The sequence below is a fragment of the Temnothorax nylanderi genome, unplaced genomic scaffold (genome assembly GCF_030848795.1).
Source record: "Temnothorax nylanderi isolate EJ_2023f unplaced genomic scaffold, tnyl_v1.0 TNYL_tig0364_pilon, whole genome shotgun sequence".
Classification (NCBI taxonomy): Eukaryota; Metazoa; Arthropoda; class Insecta; order Hymenoptera; family Formicidae; genus Temnothorax; species Temnothorax nylanderi.
In genome coordinates this window covers 179,290-186,683 of record NW_027249426.1, presented here as the reverse complement: position 1 = coordinate 186,683, position 7,394 = coordinate 179,290, and the positions used below count along the sequence as shown (strand labels likewise).

Here is a 7,394-nt window from a genome sequence, read left to right as displayed (position 1 = left end):
TCTTTGATATATTCTATGACTATTTGCAAATTAACTGACAAAAAAGTGGGTCGCTTGTGGGTGTAAAACAAGATTTTCGCAAAAAACTGATTTTCGTGACCTTTGATCTTGAATAACTTTTTTAGCCCTGCCGATATCGTTCTCTATTTTTAATATGTTATTGTATTTAAAACAACGAAATAAAGCGATTTAAAAAAAAGTAGTTTCGAATTTTTTTGCACAGAAGCCATATTTTCGTCTAAAATGACTGGACTATTATGCTTGGCTTCAAATCGCATTGTGGAAAAATTCTTTAAAGGCCTGAATTCACGCATAATTCTTTTATAATGTGTTAAATAATGGTGTTTTACTTTAAAAGAACATTTAAAAATCTTTAAATATAATTCTAAATGTTGTGTTTAGAATATAACATGAATCGATAACTAGAGTAAGGACAGACAGAGCTAACCTGGTAAAACAGAACCATGATAAATGCGAAATCAATAACGCAGTTTGTTTTGTTACCGACCTCTCGTAAACGCACTACCAACCAAGCAGCGTTACTACAGTTACCGCACTGTTACTGATCCTTGTACAATGCATGCGCGTTGACGCTTCTCGATATTCCTGCGCGACGTAGGCGCGTCGGCGCTTCTTGATATTACTGCGCGAGCAACGACGATCGGATCGTCATTCTCTCTCGGTCGCTCAACGAGTGAGAAGTAGGGGAGACCGGGGCCTAACCGTTGCCGGGGTTGAACCGTCAAATCAAATATCTCGGAACCTGTATATTGTGCGAACTCGCTATTAACATTGTAAACGCTGCTTATGGTACCCATGTGACCAACGGAGTTTCGGCAGGTTATCTGCCGTGTTATGATTTTTACGAGGGCAAACGTGTTTTCGGAAGGTGAAAGTGAAATTTTCTGCGCGTGGAAATTTTGTAATATCTGCAATAATATTTGCTCTCCAAATCTCAAAGTACGTGATTATAAAGAGTAATGCATGCTGAACACGAATCCAGTGTAGTTTTTTCATTATCGTTGATGTCTAATATTTCGTGGGCGATCAAACCTGAAACTTGTGCTTGGGGCTTATCCGTCAGTAAGCACCCGGGGTTTATCCGTCAGTCTCGTCACTGTGGCGCGCCGGGCGCACGACTTCGGCTCACGGCGATTTCAGGTTAGGTTGTGACCGAACGGCACGTTTTAGGCCCGATTCGCGCGGCTATCTGTCCGTCTAACGGTCGCCACTCGGTTTGACCTCTGTTCACCGAGAAGGTAAGTATACGTGATTCCTAGCAATACTTTACAAACGTGTCATCGAACTAATTAATCCTTCTTTATTTTCAGGTTCCCGCCACGGATGGACGACTTCCAGCCTCAATCCTCGGATCATCGACTTCAATCGCCGCCCTAAATCAACGCGGGGCAAAGATAGCGGACCACCGCCGCATCAGGTAAGTATCAGTGTGTTGGTTAACTAACTTCTAAAATTTAATAAATTTTCAGGTTCCCGCAACGGATGGCGCGTCTGTGCCGTCTCCCCATGGATCATAGGTACTAACCACCGACCAGGATCAACACGCGGCCGAGATGTCTGACCATCGGCTGCCACGGGTAAGTATACGTATCTTGGTAAATTAACTTGGTTAATTTATTGTAATTTCAGGTTCTCGCTACGGATGCCTCGTCCGTGCCGCCGCCCCGTGGATCATAGGTATTAATCAACGTCCAGGACCAACGCCCGGCTAAGATGGCTGACCGCCGCGCGCCTGAGGTAAGTCTACGCAACTTGGTAAGTTAACTTAATAACGACTGCACTTTTTTAGATTCTCGTTACGGATGGCCGTTCTCCGTCCCTCACAAATGAATCATCGACGATAATCTCCGATCCGGATCAACGACTGTCCAAGATGGCTGACATCCGCTTGATCAGGTAAGTGGGATGTAATTAATCGACAACTTCGTATTTATTTTGCAAATAATTATTCCATTTATTCGCAGGCTTTGGTTTACACACACTTGGTTGTTCACAAACTTATTTCGCACAAGATGGCGTTCGCACAATTTGCCAAACGCACGCAAGTCCTTTTCGGTATCTCGATACCTTTCGCCTTTCGTTTCGGCGATGTTTAACGCGATTCGCGGGCGTTCCCGATTGTTAGGGAAGCCGGTTAACTATTATTATTAACACTCGACTTACATTCGCGGGACTTAACGCGATCGCGGTGTATAATACGGATAACGTGTTAGCGCGCCGGTTATCCTCGAGAGACTGCCTCGAGTGCCGCTGCTCTCAGTGGCTCCCCACTTACGGCCGCTACCCCCACCCCGACTTCACGGCCGCTTTCACTTTCTCGAACGTTCGCCGCGGCGCAATAACAACTTTTTCTATTACCGGCGAACATTCCAGAAGTTCTCGGTGGAAATTTCCGGTGGCCACGCCCTCCGGACGACCCACTCTCCTGGCTCCAGGGTAGTGGTTTTTCATCTCGCTGAATTTTCGACTTTTCTCGGCGCCGACCTGTGCGCACGTCCTACCCCACGCTCTAATATATGCATCCGGACCGACTTCTCGCAGAAGACGTCCGGGTATACCTAGTGTCGTCGGCCGTCGACGCCGACCCCCGATGGCTCATCTGTGTGACATTCCTAACCGGTATCCGCTCTTTGTTCCCGGCGACGACGCTCGGGTGACCAGATCGCGGGCGGTCACGCCACTTGACCTTCGCGTGGCCGGGCTTCGACGCCGACCCGGTTTTCGCGTATACTAGGTATCGTGCGTCGGTCACCGACTATCGGTTCCCGCGGATTTCGTGTTGTCCGCGATTTCCCTACCTGGACGTCCGCTCGCTACGCCGACCTGCCCTGATCGATCAATCGGTCCCGCGGGTGAACCACCCATGGTCCCGACTTGCGTGAGACCCTCGGTTCACGATTTCGCGAACGCGCCTCCGAATTTGACCCGCGGTCACTCGTGACCCCTCGGTGGGCCTCGTTGATGCGCCACCGGCGATTCTCTTACCGCTTCCTGGCGTGTGGTTGGCCTGGTAGTTACCTCCGGGCCCCCTGATTGTCGGCGCGACGCATACGGCTGCAAGGTTTCCCTCGAGCGTGATTCTGTCTTCCCTTGCACATGCGTCAGTTTGTATAGGAGGGAAATGGTACGCACGCATCGTCGCAAAACGGGTGTTTTGGCCGACCGAAAAAATGGCGGACCGTTGTTTTCGAGATCGCTCGCGCTCACGGCACGTCGGCGAGGCACGGCACGGCTCTGAGATCCCGCGATTTCCGCGCGAGAGTTGACATGCCGCGCGCGCGGTAGATCATCCCGACTCCCGGCCGCGGTAAATCGTCGTTGTTGGTCGTTGTGTCAGTGACAGTCGCGCGTGCGACCGCATCGTCTAGCGTTCGCCGCATATTCTCGGCGTCATTGTCGCCGCCGTTGTAGTGTTGGTGGTGTCGGTGGTGGTCATCGTCGTCGTCGTTGCTCCGTACAAAGCGACGTAAATCACAGAATCCCTGGGTCCTGACGGAGCAATTCCGACGACGTGTCGTCGTCGGCGCGTCGAGGAATCGGCGCGAGGACGCCGTCGATTCCCGTCAACAAGGAGCAACTCAAGAAGGCAGTTTTTGCGGTGAGAAAAGATAAAATAAAAAAAATACCACACAAACAGAACCGCAGCCTTCGACGAGCAGTGGGCGTAAATCGAAATCAAGGATGCAGCAGCGGTTGGATGCTGCGTGTGCTCAAAGAAGTTGACAATAAACAGAACATATGGGAAACAGTGCATTGCGTGCGAGCGTAGGGCACACAACACATACGTGCGCTTGTCAGGATTTGTATTCACGTGCCTAAAATGTTTTATGGAATAGGTCAAACAATTATTTTTTAATAAATTTTTATATTTTTCTCTTAAAAAACAATTATTAAAATGTATCCTATCATTTTTCAAGATTAGATGTATGTATATGTATTGAAAATGCAGTGTGACGGATAAACCCCGGGGGGGGGGGTGACGGTTAAACCCTGGCATTTTTGAGATTTCAATTTTTCTACCGTTGTCGTTTTTGCTCTATACCGGTTAAACAAAGCGACGTAGATAAAAATTTCCTATATAAATTTTGTAGCTAAAGGTACACTCTTTACAGTGGTATACCAGATTTAACTAAAATTATTTATTTTTTTGTTAAAAATCGGCACCAAAAAAAAACTGACGGTTAGGCCCCGGTCTCCCCTAAATAGTATTGCGTAGATACGCATCATTCGAACATTCTGGCATTAATCTCACGACTGCCAAGACAGCAGAACTTTTCTATCCTGCGACATCACGAGTGTGGAAGGATTCGAGCTTTGTCTCCAGACGTTCTACTGCTGCGGACGGCAATGGTACACGAAGGAAATCCGTCAGTATTTACGAGGACGGCCATTATTACTTGACGACGAACAATTGATCCGTCTTGCCGATGGCGGCCATTATTCCCTTGCTAGATCATTCTGGAAGGACGAGAATACATTGTGACATTGTTGAGTATACATTGCGGAGAATATTCCAGAAACTCTATTCTGGAACAAGCCGATTGTGGCTAATTACAAGGTAACCATATATAATTTTTGGTGAAATCAATACGGGTTTACATTGCATGGAGGCTAAAAGGCCTAATTCTTGAATATTTGTTACAGAGCGTTTTTAACGTGAGACATTCACGATCGCGAGAGATATTCCTTCGTTGTGCGCATAACGTTAAATAAAAACGAAAGGCCTCATTCTATCTCTCAGTTATGCTGTGAACTTTCGAGACGACAAGTTAAATATTAGATGATTGTATTTTGTCTGTTTATCGAGTACATATCTTGTTCGAAATATAATACATAGCGTGTTCTAAGCGTGATACACGGCGTGGTCGAAGCGTGATACATGACTTATTCGAAGCATGATTAAAATCAACATCGCATTTATCCTCTGATAACCGGTTTATAAAACTTAGTATAAATTCACGGTTTAAGTTAACTATATTCAATTCAGTCGTTTAATAGTAATTACAATATTATTACATGCTTCCTTGCGTAATTGTCTGCGTATATTCGATATATATTGCGATCTGAGTCGATATTTTAATGCTAAGTTAATCTTATTGTGTTAATCAATAATGATTGAAGTAAAGCATACAATTATTACTTTATCTTTATTTCGAGAAAGTATAGAATTTTCTAATTTGTTCTGCTGAAATAGTTCAACACATTTTTAAATATAATAAAAGAGATTAACTTTTCTTTTCAAAGAATTCCATTCAAAGGAAAATATACCAGATTAAACAGGATTAACTCAACTTCAATCATCAATGACTTTAATTGTATTTAATCATTTGTGGAACTATTTTATGTGTTTTACTTTCATTGCATATTTTTATGATTTTTCTTATATTGTGCATTCAATTTAGTTTGTCTATATTGCTTTGATTGTATTTTAAACTTGTGAAATATATTATTTGCTGCAATTCTGCGCAACCAATTGTAACAGCTCGATTTACTATTTATTCGAAATTATAATTGATTTATTTCTTAATGAACTCGAGGCATTGTTCTTTCTTCCCATTCAAAGAAACGGTCTTATACCCAGCGCCTATACATATTGAGATATTAATATTGCAAATGAATTTATAATATCATTAGTAACAGATTCTAGCATAGAATAATATTGACTATTTTACGTAGCATCACATAAAGTTTCCAAACTGAGCTGTTAGTAGGAACTAAATCACCTATAAATAGATCAAGATTTGAAACTAAATAATGCATTTCTGACGCAGATAAAATAATCATTTTGTTTGTTATGGATTCTAATTTTATAATAGGGATATTTTTATCAAATAAATGACAAAAATTCTTAATTCTTTCATTAAGTATCTCTACAGAAAATGCTTTCTTCTTACATATAAGGTCATATAAAATTTTAGCAATGTCATATCTACAAACACCCTCCAGCAAGTCATGCATAGGATCTATTGATATATTTTTAGTTACGTGGAAATTTATAATATTATTGAAAATACAGTTTTCTACAATCCCATGGCTTTTCTCGATAGAATGCCCTTTATAGTTTTCAACATTTCTTAATAAATTATTGTTTTCAATCATGGTATTATGCATTTTATCTTTGGAAATGTAACATATACGACAGCAATGAGACGAATTAAAACTTTTGGTAAAGCCCAGAATTGTATTAAGTCCTAAGTTATCACCTACTATACGAGACAAAATAAAGTAAACTTGTTTTGTTTTTCCTTCTACATTAATGGAAATTCCATTAGTATTAAGTTCATTCATTTGATTAATAACATGAGCAAAAATGTTTTATTTCCTAAAGCTTTATGATCCATATAATTATGCAGTTGCACTAAAAAAATATTTTCTAATAAACTGGAGAACTTATTTGGCAAACTGTCAATAGCACAATAAACTGCGCCAATCTTACTTTTATTTTTACAAGAACCCAAGGGATTGTTAATTTCTAAGTCATCAAAATATAGCACAAGCGGCAAGATATCATCTGCATTCTTTTCAACAGATTTCTAAAAATCAGTTTGGAAAATAGAATTTAAAGATTCACTTTCTTTGCTCTTCTCAATATATGACATTATTTTTTTATATACATTTGAAAGTTCTAAAAATTTTTTTAATATGATCTTTAAGGTATTATGCTTAATTTCTGATGTTGTAGATGCGATTAATATGATCTTTTCTTAACTTTACTAAATGACAAAATAGAGTTTATAGGTATTAATTTTGGTAAAAACAAGCAATTTATTTCTTGTAAATACTGTAATGTTTTATATTCTGATTTAAAAGGTTCAAAGCTATTCTTTATAATATTTAAAAAAATATCCAAATCTGTAACATCTTTAAATTTTATAGATAAAATATCACAACACACAGAAATGTAATTTATACCTATATCTGTTATAATTTCGTGAATAATTTTTCTATTTAAATTTCCACTAGTATACAATTTTGTTATAAAACTAACACAATATTCGGAAACTATTTTTTTTAATGTTCAATATTAATTTCACCTGTATCATCAATCGCATCTAATAATAAATTTGTAGTATGAAAAACTTGAAGGGTATCTTCGACATTACATTTTGGTATATTTTGAGAGACTAATGTTTCATTTTGTTTTATAGAAGCATTCTGTAGAGATAATGTGTTAATATGTGTTTTTAAAACATGTTTCCGTAAATAATAAATGTTATTAAATATATCTATGCAGTCCTTGAAATTACATTCAACTGTAGAATTCATAAGCAACTTGTGTCTCACTTTTATATGTAACTTTAAGGTATCCATAGATAAAAATGTTTGTTCACAGAAAAAACATAAAATCATTGTACAAAATTATAGACTGGCAT

The 7,394-nt window shown here is 40.0% G+C and overlaps 1 pseudogene; it reads right to left on the bottom strand.

Annotated features, from left to right (window-relative positions):
- Positions 1-221: 221 nt before the first annotated feature.
- Positions 222-7,371, bottom strand: LOC139781802 (uncharacterized; annotated as a pseudogene).
- Positions 7,372-7,394: the final 23 nt, after the last annotated feature.